Source organism: Lactuca sativa, chromosome 8 (assembly GCF_002870075.4).
Source record: "Lactuca sativa cultivar Salinas chromosome 8, Lsat_Salinas_v11, whole genome shotgun sequence".
Lineage (NCBI taxonomy): Eukaryota > Viridiplantae > Streptophyta > Magnoliopsida > Asterales > Asteraceae > Lactuca > Lactuca sativa.
In genome coordinates, this window is record NC_056630.2 from 106860530 (window position 1) to 106876771 (window position 16242).

The following is a 16242-nucleotide window of genomic DNA, read 5'->3' on the forward strand; positions in this document are numbered from 1 at the left end:
AAGGCGTGAAGGCGGGTTTTAGGAAAACATACCTTTTCATCGTGATTTGTTCTTACTCGTGATAACAATGGTGATGGAATATTTGTTTGAAATCGTGCAATTTCTAATCAGGAAAAATGTGTGGTGTTTTTTTTTTGGAAAAATAATCGATTGTTTTTGGGGAAGATGAAAAAACATGATAGTAGGTTAGGAGTAATGATGATAATAGTAAATATGTCTTACCTATGTTTTTTAATTGTTTAATGTATAAAATATAGTTGCTTGTTATATTCCAATCTATTTAATAAAGGGATAAAAGAAGATAAAATATACATTTTTTCTACATTACAATAAAACAAAAATTATTTAGAAAACAACCCACTATTACTATAAATATGTAAGATAATATAAATTAGACGGTTTTCAAAATTACGTACTCATCCACATCTCACATAATCACCTAGGTCACTCTCTTTATAACGTCATTCCCAACAGTTTATATTTATATTTTTGTTATTCAATTAAATTTGTTTTTAGTTAATTATAGGAAGTACTTATATAATTGTTTAAATTTATAAGGTATAATGAAAGCATTTATAAACATATTAATTTTGTTTCAAATTGAAACTTTGTATTTTGATGATAATGTAATAGTCAAAGGAATTAAATACTTTGTAGATCCAGAGTAATGACGACTGCAAATATTATTATGGTTAAATGCGTATTGACTTTGGTCAACTAACAGGGTAATACGTTTTCCATTTTTTTTCCTTGGTAAAAGATCGTAATTTTTTTCTTCACTTTAATTGCTCTAGTCTTTTAAATTTCATTATAGTTTTTCCGTTGAATATGTAAATTCGTTTAATGTCACGTAGACCATAATCACCCCAATCATTACTTCCGATTTATAATTACCTTTATTAACATTAAATATTAAACTTGGGAAGATGCCCGTGCAACACACGGGTTAGATGTTTTTGTCTTTTTTTTTTACCCAGAGCAACAATGGACTTACATTTGTATACATATAAATGCAACATCTTTACAACACTTTTCTCATAATACCAAAGTACTTATATTTCTTTACATAAAAAATGAGTTATGCTATCAGCCATGACAATGGTATCATATCATCCTAAATACCGAATTTGCTGAGCCCCTTAACAATAGCAATGTAAAATTGGGCAAGAAAGAAAAAGAGGAAATATATACTCTCAAATGCACCAACAATCAAACCAAAAGCAAACATAAGGGCAATTTAGTCCATTTCCAGAATAAACCGTAAAATTTAGATAACAATTACTACAACCCTTTATGTAGAAACAAATTACTCATAATAGCACTTTAATTATAATAATAAAACACAAGCATTAAGGGATTTCATTTAGGAACAATGAGCATAAAGATCCCTATTTATTTTAGAATAAAATGATACACTACTAAATTAAATTTTGTAAAAAATGGAATTTACCTGACATAAGAGGAGCAAAAATGCAGCTATGGATAGAAATGGAAGTTTTAGCACAAGGAACAAAACAACCAACTTGTATTATAATCCCATCAGAATGTTCACACTAACCTTGTAAAAATAATTTCAAAAAGATATTCAAACTCGTCGAAATTATATAAGAAGTATGCATATTAACTAATTATCGTTCAAACCCAAATATTTATATGGTTTAACTAATTATGCCATGTGCCATGGTTTAACTAATTATCGTTCAAACCCAGTTTGTTGGAACCATAATTTGGTTTGTTTTTTTTCCAAAAAAAAAAAAAAAAAAACCTTTTTTAAGGGTTTTTGCTGGAAAGAGAGTTGTAAGTAGCATGTTGAAATACGAAAAAATGTAGAAAATAGTTGATGCTGAACTTGATAAACTTGAACTCAACTCTTGATATAAGTTTCAGGGAGGGAGTATGTAGCCTGAAATATTGACAAATAGTGTGAATAAAGTCAAAGTCAGGAATGAGTAAAGGAAGAAATCTCAATAAAAGAAGTCTTTTATAACTTCTTATATTTTTGTTCAATAAGATTGAAAAACACCAAGAAATAAAAAAAAAAAATCAAAAAGTAAGTAATTGATTAATGGAGGAGGATCGATTAACCAGTCGTTCATGAAGTTGAGAGTGAATTTATATGAGTACATGTTTGACTTTGAAACATGTTTTTCCTGAATTCTAATTGTTTGAACACTTACCCGTCTTGCTTTCCAATACTACCCTCCAAAGTCAAATGTAAACCACTAAAAAGTTATATGAAACACCATGAGTAAGAAGATTATGTAGTCGATGCTGAAAAAGTAATCTTACTGGTTCTTTGAAGAATTTCACCAAGCACTTGATGTGCATCTTCAAACATGTCAGATTTGAACAACGAAAACAATGTAATAAGCCCCAAATTAGTTTTTTCACAGAGCAGGTTTATCCAAAATTAGAAGAGGAAATGTCATGATTGATTAAATAGGAAACACCTACCAAGAACATTCACATGGAACTGATGAATAACAGAAGAAAGCACCGCTTGTTACTGAAGCTTTTGCCGACGATAGAGTGCCAAGTAAGACCATGATTTTTATTAAATTCTCCTTCTCCACATTGCAATTTAAAACTCCTGCACATACATACCCGAAACTATGGTTGTATGAGAGAGAATTTCATAGAAAGTGGAGTGAAGAGAAAGGAATCGCAAGGCAGGAGTTCAAAAGACAGAACAAATACAGTGAATTAAAATAAGAGGAAGGCATCGATGTTGTTAATATGTGAAATAGGTTTTATATAAGAAAAAAAGATAACGGTGGGAAGCACATGCAACAACTGATACCTGAGAGTTAGATTTGTTGGGAAGGGCGGCACCGTCTGATTGTTTAAGGTACAGTCGATTCCTCCGGAGATGATGATATGGTGGATCTTGGAACAGAGGGAACGAAGAGGACGCAAAATCGACAAGAAACCGAGGATTGTTGAGCTGCAACGAATCGGTAGAAAAAATCATCTAAATTAAAAAACCAAAATCAAGTGTCCGATTCACCAACCCCATAGTCGTTGGAAACCCAGATAAACGAAATAGGCGATGGAGCCGCCGTAGGCTGGGACGACGTGCCGGTTTGTTGTCCTTCGGTCTATGACTGTTTCGCCTGAACCGTAGAATAGAAAAAGATTGGAAGAATAGTGACATCGATTTAGACCAGAAACATCAACTGGTGGCATTACTGATGAAGACAACAAACCCAACCCTAATTGAGGGAATCGGGAATAGAAAACGGGAAGCCACCAGAGGATGACGACGGATATGAGAGGAGGTGAAAGGAGCGATAATAGGGTTTTTGAATAGACGATGGGAGAGGAGTATTCGAGGAAGGAATGAATGAGTAATGGAAGGGAAGGAAAGTGAAAAGGTGTCGGGTAGTCGGTGGAAGGCCAGAAATTTGTAGAAGAAACAACACGTGTGAGCAACGTGTAATGAAACGTGATGACAATGCAACACCACATTTATTCAACCAATACAGATAAAAATAGATAAATATCGAAAAGGAAATAAGAAAAAAAAATTCCAACCAATGAAGGCAAAGTACTGTTGAATTGGAACCCTCCTTTAATATAATTATATAATAAATAAACTTAATGAAAGTATTTATGAAACTACCCACTACTGTTATAAGCAAATCCCTATACTAATAAAAGAGTAGTTCTTTTGTCATGTGTCATTATATTAGACCTCTTAATTAATTAATGTGTTGCCACTTGTCAATTTATTACTTTTCCATTTTAAATGTATTAGACCTCCTCATTAATATGATATTATTTGTCAATATATTTATTCTTTATTTTAAATTTAAATTTAAATTTTCAATTTTATATTATTGTTTTCATTAATTCACAAATAAAAAATGTCTAATATATTAAAAATTAATTTTACATATTTATTTAAATAAACGATTATAATTTCACATAATTAATAAAAATATCTCTTAATTAATAATTTATTTAAAATAATTGATTAATAATTTTAAATTTTTACTATAAAAATTTAATTAATTTTATAACCGTGTTTCCACGGGTTATAAACTAATAAGATAATATAAATTTGACCGTTTTTCAATATTATAATATCTTCCAAAACCTGAATCCACTTGCATTCGAATGATGTCGATATACACGTAATCCTATTACGTATACCATATGATCATATGCGGGCAACAAGCAGGAATCAGGGAAACACCTCCAATTGACTTTGGTGAAGTTAAGTATTAAAAAAAGACAATGGGAGACGGATGGACGGAAGTGCGACACAGGAAAACTCCGACGAATTCACGGATCAGTATGCATGAAGTCAGTTTCTTCGTATCGAACATACCTACGGGGGGCTACTAAAGAGGAGTTCCGGAGGATTTTTAACCCGTTTGGCACACTGTCGGACATCTATTTTGGGGGAAGGAAAGGGAAGAACGGAAAAAACTTTGGCTTCATTCGCTTCACTGGTGTCACTGATACGAAGACGCTTGAGGCACGATTGAATGGTACGTTGTGCAAGAACAACAAGTTAGAGATCAATATCGCAAAACATGAAAGGGAAACGTCAAAGGCATTCACCAAAATAGGGAACAACTTCCCGGTCCAGAAGTCTATTCCAGTGAGGGGTGGTTTCGTTAGGAGAAGATCCTATGCAGAAGTCACCGGTGTGAGGCCCATAATACAACAGAATCAATCTTCACCCAACACACCAGTTCGTTTACATGCAGATGACAGAATGATGAGGATAATTAGAGGGAAAGCTCTCTTTGGCAAGGTGAAATCGTTGGAGCACCTTGGCCATCTACTAGCGCTGATGTCCATACATGGTGAGGTTGATGCGAAGGTCAAGTACGCGGGTGGAATGAAGGCCTTCATTGAGTTCGGTTCCTCGGCTCTAGCAAAGAATTTTCTGGAAAACGGGCATAAATGACACGACATATTCGAATACTTAAAACCTGCAGAAGAAGATGAAGATAATTTTGAGAGGGTTGCTACAGTAAGAATTGTCGGCCTCCCTATACGATTATGGAGTAAGGGCAACTTCTCTATCATCGTCAAGAAGTTTGGGAAAATCATAGTCCCCTTCGACCATATGGAGGACAGATTAGACCTCTCGGTGATTAAGGTTGGTATCCTCACTAGTAAAAAGACAAAAATTAATGAAGAAATCATAGTGGAAGTTGAAGGAAAAACTTTTGTCGTGGGGTTGGTTGAGTGCAAAGACGAACCATGGTTCCCATTCAAGTTCGAAAACAAAGAGCAGCCATATGAGTCGTCAAATTACGACATATCAGAGATGGAATCAGGCGACGATGAGGAAATCACGGAGGAACATGATGAGGGAGTATCAGACACCTGGTTCGACGAATTTGAAGAATGAGAAATACTTGGGGATGTGTCATGCGATGGGGCCGGCGGTGATGCCATCTCCGTTGATCATGGAACAACAAGGATCAGTACAACCCAAAGGTCAGAGTTTGATTCGGAATATCAACAGGCATGCACATGCCCTGGGACTAGGGAAGTGCAATCGATACATGGGGAAGCAGTTGACTTGAATGCGAAGGCGGCCGACTCAAATGAAACATGTGATGGAATTATTGATAAATCAGGACGGGTCATGGATACCCCAACTAAAATTCTCGAACCCACTTTGCCCCACCCGCTGGCGGACCCAAATAAGCCCATCTCCATTCCCTTCAATCTGGCCCAGTCTGGATGTTTTAGGCCATTCCCATCCAAGGCAGTCACTCAACCAGCATTCGATACGAATCTCATGACAGATGAAAACGACTTGGGTCGCTCGTCTAAGAAAAGGCGTCGTTCTCTCGGAATAATCCACAAAGATGAGGTTTCATTATTCCCAGTTCAAAACCTGCTTGGAGATTATGAAGAGACCTTGTCCGAGCATGCTCCACATCGTACGTGCTCAACTCACACAACCACCACCAAACCAATTGGAGATAACAATGCCCCTAGAATCAATGAAATTGAAGCCACAGTTGAAGTTGGTGCTATGATTGGTTTCGAAATTGATGTCACAAATAAGCTGTTGGGGGAAATTCTTGGTGAAGCTGGTGGTACCAATGTGCCCTAATGAATTTCCTATCACTCAATAGCAGGGGAATCGGTGAGAAATACAAGGTGGGCTGGGTGAGACGACTGAAATTGAAGCACAGGGTGTCGTTTTTAGCTATACAAGAGACTCAGCTACTGGAGGCGGAAAACATTGACGTACGAGGGTGATGGGGTGCCGGAAATTTTGGATCAAGCAGAGTTAATTCATCAGGACGATCCGGTGTCCTTCTAAATGTGTGGGACTACAGTATGTTCACGTCATGCGAGGTTATCTCATCTAGACATTTCTTAATAAAGATTGGTATCTGGTATGGCATTAACGATCAAATGGTATTTGCAAATGTTTATGGTCCTCAATCGTGCACTGAAAAAGCCTCCATATGGAAGGAGTTATTAGCGATCAAAAACTCGAAACCAGGTATATGGATCATAATGGGGGATCTCAACGCTGTAAGAAGGAAATATGAAAGATTTAATTCAATCTTTTGTGAGAAAACTGCAAGTGACTTTAATAATTTCATTCATGAGATGGGCCTTATTGATATGAAAATGGGTGGACATCGTTTTACTTGCTTTCGTAATCAAGACCTCAAGCTAAGCAAGCTCGACCGTTTTCTGTTATGCCCCACTTTCCTAAATATTTCCCCTCACATTTCTGTAACTTCTCTTCCTAGGGAATTATCGGACCACTGCCCTATCTTACTGTCAACTTCACGTAAAGATTTTGGTCCTGCTCCTTTCAGGTTCTTCAATTCCTGGATGGCTAGGGATGGGTTTGAAAAGGCCTTTATTTCCAATTGGAATAACTTTGTTGGTTATGGTACACCTGACATGTATCTAGCAGCAAAACATAGACATGTAAAGAAGGGTTTGAAAAAATGGCGGCCACTGAATACCCTAGAGAGGAGGCGGAATTGATAAGACTCAAAAAGCGGGTGCACTTCTTGGATTGTGAGGCTGGATCAAGGTTGCTGTCGAAACAAGAACTAGAGGAACGAAACTCGGGGTATAAGTCAATTATGGAGATGGAAAAAATTCGTAGCAGTGACCTTAGACAGAAATCTAGGATAAAATGGGTAGTAGATGGGGACAAAAACACCAGTTTTTTTCACGGGTTCATAAATAAAAACAACCGGAAAAATCAAATTGATGGCCTAATGATTAATGGGGAATGGTGTACTGACCCGACCACCATTAAACTGGAGATACATTCTTTCTTTGCAGAAAAATTTAAAGAAAAATGGCCGGTTAGGCCAAAGCTTGTGAGTCGACATTTTAGGAAAATCCACCATGCTGAGTCGGTTGCCTTAGACGCACCAGTATCACTCTAGGAGATAAAAAAAATGCGGTGTGGGCATGCAGAATTGAGAAGGCCCCTGGGCCGGACAGGTTCACATTCAAATTCATCAAGAAGTATTGGGATATTCTCTTTGGAGACATTGTTGCGGTGGTCAAATTCTTTGAGGAACATGGGAAATTAGACTCATCATGTAAATCCTCCTTCATCTCGTTGGTCCCTAAAATCAAAGATCCTCTACTGATTAGTGATTATTGACCAATTAGTCTCATTGGCTGCATCTACAAAATCATCTCCAAGATTATATCGCTTAGAATGAAGAAGGTGATGGGACACTGCATCGATTCGGTGCAATCTGCATACATTGAAGGGATGAACATACTTGATGGGCCCTTGATGGTTAACGAGATTTACTCGTGGGCAAAAAAGACCAAAAGGAAAATCCTTCTTTTCAAGGTGGACTTCGAGAAGGCTTTTGACTCAGTTAATTGGGACTTCCTCGATTCTAACTTGATGCACATGGGTTTTGGGGGTAAATTGAGGATGTGGTTAAGAGGATGCTTTGGATCTGCAAGATCTTCCATCTTAGTCAACAGAAACCCAACAGAGGAATTCCCAATTTCCAAAGGAGTCAGACAGGGCGACCCGCTCTCTCCATTCCTTTTTATAGCAGCCATGGAGGGTCTAAGTGTTACGATGAGGTCAGCATACGAACTAGGCATCTTCCAAGCTGTTAAACTGCCAAACGGTGGCCCGTTGATATCACATCTACTGTATGCAGATGATGCACTATTTCTGGGGGACTGGTCAAAGCAAAATATCAATAACCTTGCTCGAATTCTGCATTGCTTTCATGTGGCATCAGGATTAAAGGTTAATTTCAATAAATCCAAAGTTTTTGGAGTGGGTGTAGAAACGCAAGAAGTCTCAAACTGGGCCAGTACTCTTGGTTGTGAACCATCCTCCCTCCCTTTCACATACCTAGGAGTTCCGGTGGGTGCCAACATGAATTTGAAGAAGAATTGGAAACCAATAATAGAGCGTTTTCAAGCCAAACTTTCAACATGGAAGTCAAAAACTCTCTCCTTTGGTGGCAGACTGACTCTTATTCAATCAGTCCTTGGCAACCTTCCAACATATTTCTTGTCACTTTTTGTAGCACCTGAGGGTGTAATTCAAACCCTTGAGAGAATGAGGAACAGGTTCCTATGGGGGGCATTTGAAGAAAAGAAGAAAATTCATTGGATCCCATGGGACACGGTAGATGCTCCCAAGAAAGCAGTGTTGGATTAATGTCTAAGTCCATAACTATATTTGGTATGTACTTGACCCGACCCGGCATGGTCCATTTGGGTTGCACTTCACCGACACAATTTATATGGATAATCTTTTGAGAATAGTATGTTTATGATTAATATTAATATATTATAAGTTCTAATATATTAATATGGAATCATATTATTTAATTAGTATTGATCAAGAATTAATTTATAATTAATTAAGTGATCAAAAGGAACTAATTAAATATGGACTCTTATATATATGGAATGGGCCAAGTTCATTTAGGTTGTGCTAAGCTTTCATGGATAGTCCATGGAGTGTTTAACCCATGGATCCTAGGAAATGAAAGGTCATGGGTATTAGGGTTTAACCCTAATCCTCCATACTATATAAAGATGTCTTTGGTTGGCGAAATTAGCACTAGTGTGGATACACTAAAGAAGGGCTAGCCAATTTCACTAGAGAGAACCAAGTAATCATATTCTCTAAAGTATTCCAAGGTGTCTTGGTGATTTGTGATTCCACTTGAGGCTTCCACACTATTGGGGCTAAGCTCTTAAAGCTTGAAGACATCAAGCTACATCAAGAGGTATGTATTCTATCTTGTTACATTCATAGTTTTTGTATGCTAGATTAGGATAATACCTTGGATGTTCTTATTTGCATGTATAATAGAGAAAACATAGATCCAAGGTATTTAGGGTTGCATGTACACTTAGGAAGTGTTAGAATGCTCAAAACCCAACAGTGGTATCAGAGCCACGAGTTGTTTTCTGTTATATTGATGCAAATATTTTATTTTCAAAGTTGAAAAAACAAAACAAAAAAAAAAACATGAAGTTTGTCAAATTTTAAGATAATTACTTGTTCTTGTGAAAAACTAATTATTTGTAAAATTTGAATAATTTGCTTTATGAGTTGAATTAGGTCAAATTTAATAAAAGATAAAATAATATGATTATTTTATTAGTTTTAAAAGTTTGATCTAAAGAGTTTTATTTTTTTTGAAACCTCCATAAGTTTGAGACATATGAAAAGGTTTTAAAAAAAAATTGATTCAAAGTTTTTTTTGGAGTTACAAAATTTGGTGTTAATGTTTTAAAGGATTCCATAACTTAAGAATAAGTTATGGATCACCAAAAGTTTTTTGTGTTACCTTGTTTTATGAGTGAATTTAGATTAATGAATAAAATTATGTGATAGTTGGTTTTAATCCAAATTAATCTAAGAATTGATTCTAAAATGTGTTTTTGTAACTTGTCCTCAAGTTATATGAAAAGTCACATTTAAGAATCATAAAACTCATAAAAATTGGCAAAGGTTACAAAAATGAAGAGTCTAGTTCTAATTAAATGGTTTTATGACTCCATAACTTGTCCTCAAGTTATGGAGGACCAAGAGTCTCTTCATTTAATAAAATAAAAAGGTGTAACCTTAATTAATTCCATAAGTTATAAAATAAAGAAAAGTTAATTCTTTTATTAGTTTAAAGTCTTCCATAACTTGTCCTCAAGTTATGGAACTTGAAGAGTTTTTGGATTAAAACTACTTTAAACACATAAGTTATGGAATTAATTAGTTTTGAATAGTTTCAAAACTTGCCCTCAAGTTTTGGAATTTGTAAAGTTTTCACTTATGAATACTTTAATTCCAAGTTAGCCCTTAGAATTTTAAAAGTTAAAATTCAACCCTTATACTTTATAATATTATAAGTTAATAATATATATATGTATAAGAGTAAAGTCAGTCTTACCGCTAGTACGCCTCATTCACGAAGCCGGTCTATAAGGTGGGTATAAGGTTGTTGCCTATAAAATGGCAACTTAATGGGTGTCCACTCTCACCCACCGCTTGCTTGACTGGTGGAGGGTCGTTAGCCGAACGGGTTTGACAGGACTATAATTCTCCCTTCATTCAAAGTATTAATGATAAATACTAAGTAACGAAACACTTATAAATACCCAATCTTAGTTACTTAGGAAAATGTGAATAAGGTGCTAATCCATGAAATTACACTTTGCACTTTGTTTAAGTCGGTTAGTGGAGCATGTGTGGTTAACCGGCACACTAACTCGTATTTAACAAGGTAGGCAAAGGGTAACTTAATGTTTATCATAGTATCGGTGGAGCGTGTGTGGTTAACCGGCACATCGATTGAGGGGTAAACACTTAAGGGTACCAAGTAATTTGCATGGTTACTTCACACCTTGTTTTGTGATCCTCGGCATCCCAGTCACAAAACCTGAAGGGCACACTCGAGATTGAAACATGCCATTGAACAGTTCAATGAATCTCAATAGATCTAGGAGTTTCAAAACCAATTAAAACCTAATAATACATTTCGTTTATCTTGGTGGAAATTGGTGAATCGTCATTCACCTACCTTCAAATATTTTATAGCTTGGATTACGGCATCACTCTTCTAAGTTATAAAATAGTTTGTTGGGTCCTAGCCTTAATATTTCATATTGGGTGTTATATTAAGGACTTAAGATCAACTATCTTGAATATCTCCCAAAAGATGTCTGTAATAGACACCTATGATCTTCCCAAATCTAGTGAAACAAGGTTTCCTAAATGAAGATGATGTCCTTTGGAAATCATACTTCTTTCACCTCCTCCAATTATTCTCCCCAACCCACAAGTTCTTGAAAAGTTTAAGGTCACTCAAGCCCTATTGGCAAGGCAAGGTCTAGGTGTGAACACATCTTGGAGATGTAGTCACATATTGACAAGCCGGGAGAGTTGGGTGTCAAAGTCTTGAGAAAGTTGGTGGTTCAATCACTTTCTAAGTCACATAGTGAGTTCCTTTGGGACACCTATGAAACAGACTATGACAAGACCCTTAATGATCTTATCTATTTGCTAAGATCAACTTCCTAAAACTTTATGGACATTGACAATGATGACATCGGATATCCAGTAAAGCATTCTCTTCCCAATGGAAAGGGATCAGCCATAGTCAACTCGGTTGACCAAATGGTAAAGAGAAAAGCTAAGTCTGTGATAGTCTCGTGTACCATTATCAAAGGGTCCATATGTTTATATTGCCAAGGGAAGGGGCATTGGTTGCGAAGCTGCCAAATTTACCTAAGGATTTTAAAGTCAATAAGTTTGACTCTACTTCAGGTAAAGACCACTATCTAACTCTGTTAAGTTTCTATTCTGAGATTCCTGATACATGATGTGACTGGGTCACATGGTGATGTTTTAAGAATCAAAGAAAAGTGAAGAAACTTAAAGAAAGAATATGTTGAATCTGATGGCGTAGATGGATTTCTATCGCATAGTTTGAAGATCGGATTCTTGAGCTACTTCTTAGGAGTTATGAGATATTGCTTAGGAATAGATAACAACAAGTTTTCATATGGATTGTAAGGATAAGTTTTTCCGCAAAGTTTTAAAATAAAAGAAAATTTTTTGATTTTATTTATTTTAAAATATCCTTACAATGGCATATAAGGAAAAATTGTTGCTTATATGATTCCATTAAGAGCAAGAGTGGACATATGAAATTGATTCTTTCATTTGTGGTAATGTCTAGATTTACCAAATAAGGAAAGATTCTCATCACCCAAGTTTCAATTGGACCGGAACTTGGAATCTTGCAAGTTGTATAGCATGATGAATGAGAACTTTCAAGTTTTGGAAAATTAAGACTAATTACTCGGCCACATGGATGTGTGAGTCAAGTAAAGGACTAAGGGATCGAGTACACATTCTTGTGCACTGATTAAGTCCACCACAAAAGATTGATAAGACTATTCGTCATAGTTTACTAAAGCTCAGTAAATATGATTATACTTACAAGCTTAAGTGTAACTCTGAGACATTGGAAAAGGTTCCAATGTATGGCAGGGCGAATAAGAAGAATCAAATTAGGCAGAAGGATAAAAGTTTCTCATATCTGAAAAGATGGGAGAGTACTTTAGTATCAGTTTTGTGATCATCTTAATGATTAAGAAACCATATCAAAATTAGTTCTCTAAGGAAATCTTAGTGCATTCTTATGACTAAGAAGAGGAACTTGAATTGTTGAAATGGTTAAATCAAGAAGATGAGTCATACTTCGTTCCAATACAAGTCTTAGAGTCATACTCCAAGATTGTCATTTGAGTGACATGTCTTAAAGAAGGTTTAAAACACTTGTCAAATGTAAGAGTAAAAGTTTTCTACTCTTGTACATTTGAAATTGGTAAGTTGTGATGTTTTGGATAAAACAAAGACCAACTTAGGCCAATTGGGTAAAGTGTTTTTCTTGATTAGAATCCGCACTATCTCTTGGATGTTTGACAAGGGAGTCTTATATGTCAAGAGGACAGTGGGAGTCTTAAAGGTCTTGAAAGTCTCAAGAAATAATCAAGAATAAAACCTAAAGTTCTTCACTAGCACACGACTTGAGGTTTATAACCTATCGTGTTGACATATCTGTGCCCATTCCAGTTAAAGTTGGCTTTGCATATGAGTTCTTAGAGTTCTCAGTTTGTTGCATAACAACTTGGAAGCAATGGCAGGCCCTTGAGCTGCCAGGTGGCAAGAAGTTAAGATTGAGTTCAATCCATATGGTTTTGGATTTGTCATTATCTTTGTCTTGTGATTATGGTTTGACAAATTCATATGGGTAGGAACTCATACACCATATAAATCTAAGTGTCATAAGGTTTCTCTCCGATTCATGAAAATGATGGTGAGGAAACGCTTTCACTAAGTAGATTTTACGAAGATATCAATTGTGTTATTTGCATTTTCAAAAGTCGTTAGTGGAGCGCGTGTGGTTAACCGGCACACTAACATGGACTTGTGAGAAATGGAAAATGCCTAAGCAATTGAGACTATGATTACGGTATCCCTTTTCATGGTTCTTGAAATTGCTTAGACACACAGGTGAGCTATCTACGGAAAGGGTGTATGAATCTAAATTTCAGACTGTCCAGCTGGTTTCTGAGTACATGTCAAAGCTAGTGGGAGCATAAGTGTTATGCTAATAATCATCATGTTAGTGGGAGCATGATAATTATGATAAGTATTGCAAGTTAGCAATGTTAATTATAGAAAACAAAAGTTTTAATTGGGAAAAAGTTGTTTTGCTATAATTAAGGGAGAGGAAATTATGCTTCATCTCAAATCTATAAGCTTAGATCGTGAGGTTTTAATCATTTAGTCAAGGATATATATGAATTTCATGTTGGAATGGCTCAACATAAGGAAATTCTGTATATGGGTCCATTATTTGCGTTCTAAAATTCGATTATGATTACGGCATCCCTTTTTCATAATCTGAATTATGAGAACTTGGCAAATTGAAATGGAAATATTATAGCAAAAGACTGGTTTAGTCTTTATGTAAGACATCATGAATCGTGTCCCATATGCTTCGGATATAGGATCGATTACATGTGCTATATTCATCCGTTCTAAAATTTTCCAAATGCCTGGGGCATTAAGAAGGGAAAAGGTTTAGAACTGGATATGACTAAAAGGATTAAACAATTGTCGAGGACAATCTAAGGTTTACCAAAGATTGGTTACTCAAGGACAATTGGAAGTATAGTGATAATTCTAGAAGGACCATATTGACATAATCTGTAAGGAGGCAACTCTTGTTTAGAAGTGATAGTCAAAATGGAATCTGGAAATGTTTCAAAGTTAGAATTTTCAATCTGTGTAAGATTAAGGAAACTTAATGCAAGAAGGATATTTCCAAGGAGTTGATCTCCTTTGGAATACTCTGTAATGATTGTTGCCAAGTCTTTGTGACTTTGTGCATAATCGTTACAAGAGGATCAATGCATATAAGTTTAGAATCTAACAGATTTCTGTAAATGGCATGAATTTGGAATTCTTGCATTTGCAGTAAGGATTTGGGAGTGTGAAAAGAGAATCATTGAAGTTATGTTCAATTGATCTAGTTTACAAAGTAAAGATCATAGACAAACATAGTATGCATACTTGGTGTGTGGCATGACTAGTGTTTAAGAAAACATAGTGTACATGCTTGGAGCATGGGACAAGTATTGTTTTAAATTCAAGAATAAAGTTGATAGCTGAAACAGTATACAATGAATAATGTGTAATCATATGGTGATAAATAAAAGGTGTTTTATTTATGTTCAAAGGGTTGATACCATATTGGATTCAATTATTATTGTGTTTTATTTTGCATGTTTTGACTTCCCGAATAAACTGGGTTATTCTTCCTGAATGACTAAGTTATTCAAACATCCACAGTCGGTCATATGTTGGAAGTAGATATGAATTAAGACTGTCATGGGTTGGCTTGTAGAGGTCTAAGGTGTTGGACAAAGGGCTACAACACTCATGAGTGCTCATAAGTTCTGAGTATTGGATTCAACCCGCGCTCATTGGAATCACTTCATGGATTTTATCACGAGTGATCATGAGACGATAATATCTTATATTCTTCAAACCTAGAGATATGAGTTGTTACTATGAGTTGATAGTACATTGATTGCACGAAAACGCATTTGGTAACTCGGTGCTATAAAACGTGCCTTTGTGTATGATTCAACAAGTAGTAGAACAAGCCATATGAGTCGAAGTTTATCCGTTCCTTTTACCTTCGGGATAAAAGCGATATCTGTGGGCCCCTCGATGATTTGATGATGACAAATGGAAGTGCTCGGCCGGGCCAGGACTGATTTGATTTGTTCAATTAGTCAGTCGTCATAAATCGGAAATCGGGAAACAACAAATGGACAGAGAGAATGATTATAATCCATGTCTCGGTCCATATGATATCTAGAATGGAGGAATATATGATCCCTTATCTAATGGACAAGTTCGTTGACAAGATCAGAGTTTGACAGCAGCTTTAAGAGCTACGATTGCCAGTTAGGTTTGAAGTCATACGCAATAATAGTTTTAGACTTATCCAAGTGGGAGACTGTTGGATTAATGTCTAAGTCCATAACTATATTTGGTATGTACTTGACCCGACCCGGCATGGTCCATTTGGGTTGCACTTCACCGACACAATTTATATGGATAATCTTTTGAGAATAGTATGTTTATGATTAATATTAATATATTATAAGTTCTAATATATTAATATGGAATCATATTATTTAATTAGTATTGATCAAGAATTAATTTATAATTAATTAAGTGATCAAAAGGAACTAATTAAATATGGACTCTTATATATATGGAATGGGCCAAGTTCATTTAGGTTGGGCTAAGTTTTCATGGATAGTCCATGGAGTGTTTAACCCATGGATCCTAGGAAATGAAAGGTCATGGGTATTAGGGTTTAACCCTAATCCTCCATACTATATAAAGATGTCTTTGGTTGGTGAAATTAGCACTAGTGTGGATACACTAAAGAAGGGCTAGCCAATTTCACTAGAGAGAACCAAGTAATCATATTCTCTAAAGTATTCCAAGGTGTCTTGGTGATTTGTGATTCCACTTGAGGCTTCCACACTATTGGGGCTAAGCTCTTAAAGCTTGAAGACATCAAGCTACATCAAGAGGTATGTATTCTATCTTGTTACATTCATAGTTTTTGTATGCTAGATTAGGATAATACCTTGGATGTTCTTATTTGCATGTATAATAGAGAAAACATAGATCCA

At 35.7% G+C, this 16242-nt stretch overlaps 1 long non-coding RNA gene across 4 annotated transcripts; it reads right to left on the reverse strand.

Moving 5' to 3' along the window:
- Nucleotides 1-1507: 1507 nt before the first annotated feature.
- Nucleotides 1508-3521, reverse strand: LOC111896876 (uncharacterized). Of its 4 annotated transcripts, none has more exons than XR_002852048.3 (4): nucleotides 3012-3521; nucleotides 2801-2944; nucleotides 2455-2590; nucleotides 1508-2328 (listed from the first exon to the last, which is right to left on the reverse strand). It is a non-coding gene; the product is annotated as an uncharacterized LOC111896876 (long non-coding RNA). The 4 variants fall into 4 exon arrangements; XR_002852047.3 differs by having other exon boundaries at nucleotides 1508-1558; nucleotides 1766-2328; nucleotides 2801-3521; XR_002852049.3 differs by having other exon boundaries at nucleotides 2455-2610; nucleotides 2801-3521.
- Nucleotides 3522-16242: the final 12721 nt, after the last annotated feature.